Source organism: Bos grunniens, chromosome 27 (genome assembly GCF_055505025.1).
Source record: "Bos grunniens cultivar Pamir isolate PY7600 chromosome 27, Bosgru_T2T1.0, whole genome shotgun sequence".
NCBI lineage: Eukaryota > Metazoa > Chordata > Mammalia > Artiodactyla > Bovidae > Bos > Bos grunniens.
This window is the reverse complement of record NC_141191.1, coordinates 18112785-18124784: the sequence shown is the minus strand read 5'-3', so window position 1 is coordinate 18124784 and position 12000 is coordinate 18112785. Positions and strand designations below refer to the sequence as shown.

Here is a 12000-nt window from a genome sequence, read left to right as displayed (position 1 = left end):
CATTTTCTAACATTTAAAAATTTTTTTCTTATACATTATTTTATTGCTATTACTTGGCCATAATTTCAGTGCATGTATAGTTTTCACCTATGATTTATATCACAAAGCTTTCTGTGAAGCATTTTACCTTTCTCTTGTCAAAGAACACATCCTACTTCTATAGGATTTAAAGTGAAACCCAGAAGTCATCTTTCATGTGTATTTATAGTCAGAATCCATCCCTCTGTCCCACAGCTACTTGTTCAATACTGACCACGTGCCAGCCACTGTGATAAGAATTACAAAGAATCAGGCGTTCCTATAACTTTGCAAAGATGCATTTTCCCTTTTATTAAATGACGTTATCTAATACATATAGTTTAAACATCAAAGAGAGCTAAAATATGTACAACCAAAAGCATCAAACTCACATTTTGCTGAAACCACTTGTAACTCTTTAAGCTGTTTTTCTCATTTTTCCTTTGAAATTTTTAAGTGTATATATTATTTCTTGAGTCACGAATTTTAGGAATTGCAGAAGATGATGTAACCTATCAAACCTCTAAGCCTCTTAATTCTCTTGTTATCCTCCCATATTGTTACAGCTTACTTTTTTGGTTTCATTCATTCATAATGTTTTCATTGCTTTGATGATGTAAATATTTACCACAGAGGTAAGTAGTATATGATGTTTCTTTCCATCTACTTTGCAACTTTCTTTTTTTCTTAATTGCCTTAACTTTTCTCTTATTTTTAAAAAATTTGTTAGTCTTTATGTATCTAAAAAATCTTTTTGATCACCTACTGAGTGTTGTTCTATATGGACAAAAATTGCTCTTGTCATCTTAGATTTTATACGAGGGGAGGATGGATGACAAGGGGAGATGGTAAATCACTAGGATACAAAGCAGGGTATGGAGTGATGAGCGCTAAGGGGAAAACTTAGTATGTAGGAAGGAAAGTGATGGGGAGGGTTGGGGATGGGAGGTGAATTAGTGGAAGACCTCAATGGCAAGCTGGGATTTGAATAAACAGCTGAAGTTGATAAGGGGGAATGATGCCAGTGGGACCACCTGGGGCACCAGCATTGCTGGCAGAAGAGCTCGTGTAAAGGCCAAGGTTAGAAGGTTAAAGAAAAGAAGGGAAACAGGTGTGGTCTCAAGAATTCACTTCTCCAGGGAAGGGACCTTCCATTTCTGCTTGAGAAATACTGTTGCTCTTATTTTAAAGTTGACTGGATGGGAAGACTGGCGGTTTTATCATGCACTTAGTCCCCCAGCTCTCATTCCAGGGAACAGTCCTGCTCAGCACCGAGCTGAGAGGCTGGGGTCTGACAACTTGTATACAGCTGAAGCAGCCCATACCCCTGGGACTCACCCCGTTCATTGCCCATTTTCCAATGAGAAATCATTGCAGGCTGCACGACCTCTCCAGGCTGTGAGGTCTGATTCCTCCTCTGCGAAGGCAGGATTTATCACTCCCCTCACCACCCATCTTCACATGTTATAGCGTGCTTTACAGTTGCTACCTCTTACTTGCTTTGAAAATGGGGTTGCTTTTTAACTTTTTCTCCCTTTCCCTGCCTTGGTTTTTCAAGAGAAGAAATACAGTCCTCTGCCATCTTAAACTGGACGTCTGGAATATGCTCTTAACCATTGATCCCCAGTGCCTAGAAAAACATCAGTATGTTAGTTTCCTGTTGCTCCATTGCAAATTACCGTAATGTGGTGGCTTAAAACACCCCGCATTTGTTAGCTCCAGCTCTGCACATCAGAAGCCCAGCATGGTAGGACCAGGATCTCTGCTTACATCTTGCAAGGCTGGAACCAAGTTTTCCTCTGGGCTGTGGCCTCCTGAGGTCTGGGTCCTCATCCAGGCTTGCATCTTGTGGGCAGATTCAGTTCCTTGGCGTCATTGAGACATAGGTCCCCATTGTCTTACTGGCTGTACAACTTGAGTGTCTTGCTTTCTCACTGACCGAACCCACTTTTTTGGCAGCCTCTGACTCAGGTTCTAGCTCTGTGATCCTCTGATAATTTAGTAGCTTACGCTTCAAAGCGAGCAGAAGAACTTCCCTCTTGCTTCCCATCTCTGACCTCAGGAGGGGCCCAGTCCCTGGTTTAAGGACTCACCTGATTGGGTCAGGCCCATCCAGGATATTCTGCCATTTGACTAATTAAAAATGAAATGATTAGTGGCCTAATCATGGGGATTCCTGTTGTATTTGCACATCTTTGCTCAAGGGGGAAATTACACTACTGCTCCCCAGGTGGGGTTCTTGTGGATCGCCTTGGAAGTCTACCCACCACCATTGGTACTCTGTCGGTTTTTATTTTGACAATACTTTGACCTTCCAAAACTCCAGACCATATTTCAAACTGAAGACTATTAGCATTTTTTTTTTTTTTTGAGGCATCATCCGGAGCTAGTTAGAAATGAATAAACAGATTATACAAAGGTTTCAAATGAAAATGATTAACATAACATCAACCATATGAATTAGTGTTGAACACGTTTATTACAGACAAATTAAGCAACCACATAGAACTAGCATATGGTTGTACATTTTTTCCTTAAAGACTCTATTTCCATTACCCTTGGTAGGCATAAGTCAGGGTCTGTCGCTTTCCCCAACTAGACTTCGTTTTGACTGTGTGTTGCCCATTTAGAGGTCCCTTGCAAAATTCAGATGCCTTAGAAAATTCTACTGCGTATTTCTGGGCACTGCTAAATGTCATTTCCATCTGGATTCGGTGTTTTATATATTTTTTTTTGGTGATGTATTTGAAGGCCACTTGTTATTTGCCACATTCGTTGTCTGCTGCCCTTGGAAATTATGATTTAGTTGAAAAGAGATCGGCAGACTAAGTATCCATTAGAAAAAAAATGCTAGTTCGAAACATTTGAACTTTTGAATTTCGATTTTGGACTGACTTTTTTCAATTCGGTCTCTAAAATTTAGATTCAAGTGTGTATGATGGGAAGAGTCTATTTACATTAGGTAATTGTGCTCGTCACATTTATTTTTATCATAAAGTGTGTGGAGGTATCATACAAATCTACAGAGTGTGAGAGATGTTTTCCAGGTGCCGAGAGATACCCAGCGCCTTTCCAGAAGCTGCCTTAAGCTTTTGGGTTTTTATTTGTGACAAGAAGAAAGAGGCCGCCTAAGTTCGCACATCCCTCCCAAAGAAACGAAGCTTCACCTATGACTGGGGGGTTGATTTTAAAAACATGGTGAAGGAGGAAGAACGAAGAGTGACCCAAGACACACTCGCTGTACATGAGTAATATGAGTTCAGAAGCTGTTGTCTACTCCTTTAATGAAAAGACTGAATTAAGCTGCGAGGAATCAGTGCTTTGAGTTGCTAGAACGACCAGTTACAGAATTTTGCCTGCTGCTATTTATTGATCATTAAAACGCAAATTAGTAGCCAAGTTATCTACAAGGGTTAGGAGAAGCTTTGACTCTTTGAGTTCTTTTCCTTTAAGAACGTTGCTGAGGGACTTCCCTGGCGGTCCAGTGGTTAGGAATCCACCATGCAATACAGGGGACACGGGTTCAACCCCTGGTCAGGGAACTAAGATCTCTCGAGTCCACATGCCGCTACTAGAGAATCCAGAGAGTCTATGTGCCCAAGTGAAAGATCCCGTATGCCAAATATTTAATAAAAAAAAAAATGCTGCTGAAAGAGAATTCCTCCCCTGTAACCTGTTTGCATGTTCACAGAGGGTCGCTGGGTGTGTTCATCCCTGCCCCTGTCTCATAAATAGCCACTGAACTGCTGCTGACTGCCAGACGCTGCCAGGCTCTCAACATCCTCCCTGGGGTCTCTCTTCTTGGCTTCCTCTTGTGATTTCTTAGGAAGCAGCTTAGTTCAAATTTTTAATGTTTGAAAACATCTGAATATAAGCATCACAGGAGATTAATCAGGGCTTCCCTGGTAGCTCAGTCAATAAAGAATCCGTCTGCAATACAAGAGACACAGGTTCAATCCCTGGGTTGCAAAGATCCCCTGGAGAAGGAAATGGCAAACCCACTCCAGTATTCTTGCCTGGAAAATCCCACGGATGGAGGAGCCTGGCGAGCTACAGTCCATAGGGTTGCAAAGAGACACGACTGAAGCGACTTACACACACATACTCAGAGACAAATCTATTATTGTTTTGTGTGTGTAGTCTGATTCTCTTTTCTGAGTGTGCTACCTAGGTTTGATTTACAAACTTGGTACTTTGTATCCAGTTTTGCTCCCTGCTTTTCACCGCTTCACCATGTAAATGATCCTTTTTAGAAAATGCCTTTTTAAAGAGTTTCATAGAGCGTATGAAGAGCATAATGTTTCTGTGCTTTTATAGAGCATAATGTTTCATCATATGGATTTGGAACCTATCTATTTTACTACGCTTAATGATGTTTATGATTTCTCACAGTGGTCCCAACATTAATGTCTTTTTTAATCCAATATTAATGTCTTTGTAGATTCATTTTTGTTCCTCTTCAGGACAGATTTCTAGGTACATGGATTGTTTTCAAAATATTGCCTACAAGAAAATTTAGACCTAAGACAACAAAAACGGCAGAACTTTGACGGCATTTTTACATCATTTCCTTACAATCGACCTAGTGCTCTTGCTGTGATAAGTCACTTCAGTCGTGTCCAACTCTTTGCGACCCCATGGACTGTAACCCACCAGGCTCCTCTGTCCATGGGATTTTCCGGACAAGCATACTGGAGTGGGTTGCCATTTCCTTCTCCAGTGATATTTCTATGCACGCTTTTTCCCCTGCCTTTTCCACATTACAGCATGGGTAGGAGATGATGTTTTCATGGTGCGGTGACGTGAGGCGCTAGGCTTCTCTAAACCAGAGGTCTTGGCCGTGTGTTTCAGCGCCCTGGGCTCCTCCCAATCACCCAGCAGGCTGGAGGGTCAGGACCTTGGTGCCAGAAAGCTCTGGTCTAGGGGATGCTGGACAACCCTGCTCTTTTTCCTGTTCCTGTGAATTTATTTCTGTGAAAAATAAAGTCTAGACAAGAACTGATTATCGTCACAAAATTAACCTTCATTTCCATTCAGTTTTCAGGGACTCCATATAAATATACCATCTAGGTTTAGAGTCTATTGGACTTGGCAAAGTATCCCCACCCCCGCCCAGCGCCCCCAGCCTCTTTTTCAGTTGATGGGGGTCCCCTCTAGTAGCCATTCCCCACTTTCACCAGCCTGCTGAGTCTGGTCAGTCCCTTTTTGACGGTCCAGTGTGGGCTGTTCTTTCTCTTTTGCAGACTGGCGTTCATCCCGTGAGGGTTTTCCCCTGTGGCTCAGCTGTAAAGAATCAGCCTGCCAATGCAGGAGACCAGTTTCAATCCCTGGGTTGGGAAGATCCCCTGGAGAAGGAAATGGCAACCCACTCCGATATTCTTGCCTGGGAAATCCCATAGACAGAGAAGCCTGGTGGGCTGCAGTCCATAGGGTCTCTAAGAGTCAGACACGACTGAGCGATTAAACAACAACCAATTCATTCCATGAACTTTCTGATTGCTCTCCATCTAAGGCCTGTGGTTCAATTTCAATTAGTGCGCCAGCCGAGAGAGCGTTGCTTGTCAGAATGTAATTTTCTTACCAGCAGTTTACAGCTTCGACTGCAAACAGAATGAGCCACTTGAAGAGAATGACAAGTAATTTTTTCCCCAAGAAAACCTCTGCTTCTGTGAACACGTGGGTCATTAATGGGTCACTGTGCTGTTGGAAAGAGTGACCACAGAAGAGGCTCCATTTTCGATGAAGCTGGACATAAAGAAGAAAGGAAAGGCATAGCATTTGAATGAAAATGTCATGGGACCAAATACATCTTGAGCAGAGCTGAGACCTTTCGCAGGGTCTGCAAGAAAGAGATGAGAAGTGTAAGCTCAGTGATTTCTAAACCAGAGCCATCACCCAATTATCTTAAGGGGTAAAGTGAAATTCTCAAAATGTCTCATGACTCTTGCTTCCATTTATTTTGATGTTTATGGATATTACCTAACAGTTTGAGGATGAGGAGAGATAGGAAAAGAAACAAATCATCTCCCCAGAGGACATGTCAAGCCCTTCATGCCTGCCACAGACCTAGAAGCACGGTTCCATTTCTTGGCCACAGATTTGAAATGTGAACCCCACCTGCAAATTAGGGTTACAAATGACATTTTAAAGTGATGCTCTTGTGATCTAAATTTTTACCTCCAATGAGTATTTTTCCCTTCTTTCAAAAATAAGCCTACTTTAGATGTTTTAAGTTAGGATGGATAAAATAAAACTTCATACGTAAACCTTATTAAACACATGAATTCTTTTAATTAAACTGAATGTTCAAAATACAAAACTATTCTCCAACTAAAAGCACTTATTGGACTGAGATAGTTATTAATAATAATAAATTCTGAGTTTTATTTTAATGATAAAAGTGCTGAGTGCTTACTTCTAAGGAGGAGCTTCACAAAATTAAAAAATATCCTCAGGTCATGGTTCTTCTATATACTGTCTATGCCATGGTTTTGAATGATCCATGCTTCTGGAGACCCACCCCCCCCCGCCACACTGAATGACAAGGCTAGGTTTGTTCTTTGCTAGAATAATAACATCAAACCTTCCTGAGTCTATGCACTGGGCTTTCTTCTATGACTCTAGCAAGATAAGATTTACAACTATGGTGTGGGGTAGTATCTCTTATAATCCCCCCATTTATATAGAGAAATGGAGACATTTGTCCATGATGACAAAGATGCCACATGGAAAGCCCCCTTCATCCTTGGGAGCCCACCCTCCTCTTAATGGGAAATAAGATGGGAACGTTCAGGGTCAAGATCACAGCTTCCTACCCTGTGGCCCCTCATTCTCTCACCTGCTTCATTGAACAAAATAAAAATAACATTCTCCATTTCATCTTGGCCCAAGTACTGGTGCTTCCGAGGCTCGCATGCCCTTCCTCACTCTGCCCCTTGTCTGCTTCGTTCATCCATCCTCTGAGTCATTCAGCTCCTTTCGTCTTGTGGATTGCATCAACAGATATTAATCTCTACCCTTTGCACATAAAGTGAACAAAGCTTACTTATGAGTAGTCATGACCTTTGACCGAGAAATATTCCAGGGTGGTCCAGGGTTGTGTGCTATGAAGCAACACATTTAGTAAAAACTGAACTACGAAACTTTAGCACTTTTTTCCCCCACTCCTGAAAAAGCTCCTAAAAAGCTAGAATCCTCCCCACTCCCCAAAAGCTAGAATCCTCCAGACTAGAATACTGGAGTGGGTTGCCATACCCTTCCCTAGGGGATCTTCCCAACCCAGGGAGCGAACCCAAGTCTCCTGCACCGCAAGCAGATTCTTTACCGTCTGAGCCACTAGGGAAGCCCAAAAAGCTCTAGTATTTGTTAATGCTGAAATAATAGTTACATGCCTGGAGTAACAGAGTAAATCAAAATCAGGACAGTCTCCTTATGACTTAGGAGTTTTCTGTATGTGAATTTGAAACTCAGGCAGCACGATTCTGACCCCTATGTATCTGGAGGACCTTGGCAGTGACTGTCATGGAGGCATGGAGATTATTATCTGTAAGCAATATACAGTTAAAGATGTAGTAACAAACACAGCTTCTCCCTTCGTGGATTTCAGGTGCTCTGATGCTTTCACAAAAGGAGACAGGAACACAGAGTGAACCCTCTTATCCTCTGTCAAGGTGTACTCTGGGGACAAAGCTGATTCGTCCCCAGGCTTGGAACATTGAGGCAGCCAATGAAGAGGGAAGGACATGGCTTACTTCAGGAACTCTGCCCACATCACTGTGAAATCATTGTAATCTGTTAAAGTGTTTCATGTGGTGAGCGAGCCCCATGTCATGAGTATCCTTCACCAGTATACACACACACACACACACACACACACACACACAACACCCCCAGTGCCGTTTCATCTCCCTGAGTGTGGTAAAACCTCTTATTTACACAACTGCACTTCCTGAGTTATTAAGGTTCAGACTCACTGAAATTTTTCAGAAGTGCTTGGTAAATATTTAGTGTGAGATTGCTCATGGAATGCAGGCCCAGGGCCTGATACAAGCTGATGGAGCCCCGCCTGGAGAAACCAGATTCTTATTTAGAACAAATGGACTGAAATCTCTCATTAGGGCTTATGATGAGGTCCTAGCTCTGCCAGCAAGGAACTCGGGGCTTGTCTTCTCTGTTACAATGAGGAAGAACCAAGCTGCCCTAATCCTTTACAAATGTCTGATGCTTCAAGCTGTAGGAAAATTCTTAATGACGGTCAGCTGTGGGGATCTGTGTGTGTGTGTGTGTGTGTGTGTGTGTGTGTGTGTGTGTGTGTGTGTGTGTGTGTATTTGTATTCCACTTTGTCGCTGTATTTGAGTACAGCAGGTAATATTCTAATTGATATTGAAACAGAGCAAGACACTGTGCACCCCCACCCCACCACGTGCTCTGTCTGCCTTTTGTCCACGGAAAACTTAAACCAAAGAATGTGTTTAATTTCATTCATCCTCAAGGGCTATAGATTATATTCTGAGCCATCTCCTTTGAGCCTTTCTGTGGGCACTGAAACCCCCTCCAGGTGAAAGAGGTTAACTACATGATGACCAGACTAGTCACGACATAAGCCGCCACAACTCTGAGAGCTGGCGTCAAAGAAATGGGAGCACGTCGATCCTGGAACTGGAACTGAAGACAAGTACACTTGACCAGATCACCGCAGGACCAATTTCAAGATGATTGGCAGAGCTGACGGTGCCATTACTGCATTAGCCCCCTCTTTCCATCTATAAGAGCTCTTGCCCAGTGAGCATCAGCAGCGGGAGTCGGCCTTTGCAGGCATGGCCCCCTCCCCTCTGTTTCTGGCCTCTGAAGTAAAGCAAGCTTTCCTTTCCACCAACCTTGCCTCTTTATCGGTTTTTGATGGGTGGGAAGCCGGACCCAGACACTTTCAATTACAGTTTTTGGTGCCTCAGGTGGGGCTGCTGAGCTGACTCCAGGGTTTTCCTGAATTCACTCGAGGCCAGGACAACGCGCAGGGATGGCTGCGAGGAACCCCCGCTCCTGGCTCACCGGCCCCGGGAGGAGGTCTTAGGGGGTCGTTTCTAGCAGCTGCTGAAACCACTTGTTCGGGGAGCCTCCCCGCTTCTCCCCTGCCCTGCAGCGGCTGCCAGCGTACTCTCTTCCTTGGTGGAGCAGAAACATGCGTCCGGAAGAGCTGACAAGCTCCAAGGCTGAGTAAGTCCACTGGTGTGCACCGGCTAACTTCTCTTTGGAGTACAAAGTGCTGTTCGGGCGTTTTGCCAGTTGGTTCTGAAGGCCGTTTGTGTCGCGGAGGTATTGGTTTGATTCCCTTCCCATCATCCTCCTGGCGGCTTTGTGACCCTCCTGTTTGAAGGTGTGTGAGCAGATATTCCCTTTGTGTGACTGGCATCTGTGTTATCTTCTGTAAAATGGTAAATCCAGGTTCAATTCATTAGAAAAATTGAAGTATGAGATTATGACTAAAGAGAAAAAAAATTTTTGATGATTTATGAAATGGTATTCTTTAAACTCTGGGGGGAAAATGGTCAAGGTGAAACTCTTTTGAAATTCCAAAACTTTTTTTTCCCTTGCATATGCAGTTAAAGAAAGCTAGTTTGATAAAATACTGTTTTCAAAATCCTGACCCCAAGAGAACAAAACTATGCTTAAAAGAAAGTTTGAAGTGAACTCTTCTGTCCTCAAAATACAAACACAGTCCACTTTGCCTGAGTTCAGTCTTTCTTGGGTTAATTAGGAGAATTTCAAAAGGTGTTTGGGTTTATTCATGGCTCAGAGGGTAAAGCGTCTGCCTGCAATGCAGGAGACCTGGGTTCGATCCCTGGGTCAGGAAGATCCCCTGGACAAGGAAATGGCAACCCACTCCAGTACTCTTGCCTGGAAAATCCCATGGACAGAGGAGCCTGGTAGACTACAGTCCATGGGATCGCAAAGAGTCAGACACAACTGAGCGACTTCACTTTCACTTTGTACCACATTAAAGAGAAATTATGCTATGAGAAAAACATAAGATTTTAGAAGTTATGGAATATGTACTTATTCGCCAATCAGTAGGTGCAGGTGTAACAGTTCAATTGCTTACTTCTTGGTTTTGTTAAGAATTTTAACCTTAACAAAAGGCTATACTATACAATATTATGTAATTACAGCTACTAAAATGATAAGGGAAGCATTCCAGTGTGCAAAGCAAGTAGGATGTGTGCTGTCAGTGAAAGAAGGTATAAAGAATGAAGGTGGTTTTATTGAGAAATGATAAAAATGTTGTCCTTGAGCTGTTGTTCCTGGATGGGGAAGAATATGCAATAAATCATATGGAAAACATTTGATAACTTTCAGATCATACTGCTGAACTGGATAAGAAATTTAAAGAATGCTAATGGAAATCTCTTGTTTTGCTTCAAACCATTTTTGACCCCAATGTTCAGGATGGAAAATAAATTGTCTAGTGAAGTTGTCACAGAGGATAATTACTTATGATGTGTGTCACAGCTGGCTTTAAGTTTACTGGTAAGAGTGCCTGTACAATGCTTGTGTGACAACTGGGCAGTTTTATTCACAGTTTCCAAAGACTTGGAGGCAACAAAGATGCCCTTCCTTAAGTGAATGGATAACTAAACTGTGGTACATCTAAATAATGGAATATTATTCAACACTAAAAATAAAGGTGCTATTGAGCAATAAAAGGGCCTGGGGGCAGCTTAAAAACAAATTCCCAAGTGAAATAAGCCAATCTGACAGAGCTACATACTGTATAATTTCAGCTAGAGGATGTTCTGGAAAAGGCAAAACTATGCCAATAAAAAAGATCAGTGGTTGCCAGAGGTTGGGGGGAAGAAGGGAGGAACAGGTAGGGCACAGAGGATTTTTAGAGTGAAAATACTCCATGATTTTATAATGATGGACATACGTCATTATACAATTGTCTAAACCAACAGACTGTACAGCCCCAAGAGAGAACCCTAATGTAAACTACAGCTTTGGGTAAGAAAGGAGTGTTAACATAGGTTTATAAATGGTAATAAAAGTACCGCCTTGGTGTGGGGCGCTGACCGTGGATGAGGCTGTGTAGATAGCAGCGGGGGTATATAGGAAATAGCTGTCCTTGCCTTCAATTTTGCTGTAAACCTAAAATTTCTCTTAAAAAAAAAAAAAAAAAATCCTATTACTCAACTCATTTGAAGTATCTATTAGTTTTCAAATTCCGTCCTCAATGCTCTCACTTGGGACTCGTTTCACCTCTGTTATCTCACATATACACCCACAGTGTTCACTGCCATTTGGAGGGTAAGGACTATATTTTATTTTTTCCAACAGTGCGGTTCTCCCTACGGTGCTCATGGGTGTCAGCTGAACGCTGGTATACTCCAGCATATACCACAAGGCTTACCCAGGACGTGGCTTCTGTTGCTTGCCTGGGGCTTCTTCTAGCAGCTTCCTAATCAGGGGCCTCAGGCAGGGGGGCAACAGAGGGCAGCCCTACCTGAGTCATTTGGACCCCGCGTTCCATATAAAAGTACCAGTCCCCAAAGCAGGATTCTAAGGATGCATCAGAGAACCATCTTGAAAGGCGTGGTATTTGGCAACACATTCCAGCTCAAGCCCAAAGGATGCTCCTCTGACCTTTTCCTTTCACGTGGGTAACAGCATCCAGGCTCCTCTACAACAAAGGATATGGCAAGAGAAAAATGAAAGGCAGGCAGGCAGGTTCTATGATGCTTTTTCTGGGAGGATCTCCTGGACCGAAAGGAGGTCTTCTAAACTGTCCTCTTTGCATCAAAACAAACAAAAACAGCACCTGGTTCAGGCAGCATGCCCCTCCGGCTCTCCAGGGCTGGAAGCAAGATAGTACTTAAAAGGAGAGGTCCCAGTGGTGCTAGTGGTAAAGAACTCAGCTGCCCATGCAGGAGACATAAGAGACTCAGGTTTGATCCCTGGGTCAGGAAGGTCCCCTGGAGAAGGGCATG

The 12000-nt window shown here is 43.0% G+C and overlaps 1 protein-coding gene across 6 annotated transcripts in view; it reads left to right on the top strand.

Annotated features, from left to right (window-relative positions):
• Nucleotides 1–9005: 9005 nt before the first annotated feature.
• The window catches only part of MTNR1A (melatonin receptor 1A), a 157931-nt gene continuing 154936 nt past the window's right edge, over nt 9006–12000 (top strand). For 3 of the 6 annotated variants that reach the window (XR_015156143.1, XR_015156142.1, XR_015156144.1), the window contains exon 1: nt 9006–9232. The gene's annotated coding sequence lies outside the window, so the exon portion shown is untranslated. Of the gene's footprint in view, nt 9233–9254; nt 9393–12000 lie in introns of those variants that run through there. The other 3 variants (XM_086380143.1, XR_015156145.1, XM_086380144.1) reach the window with 3 other exon arrangements.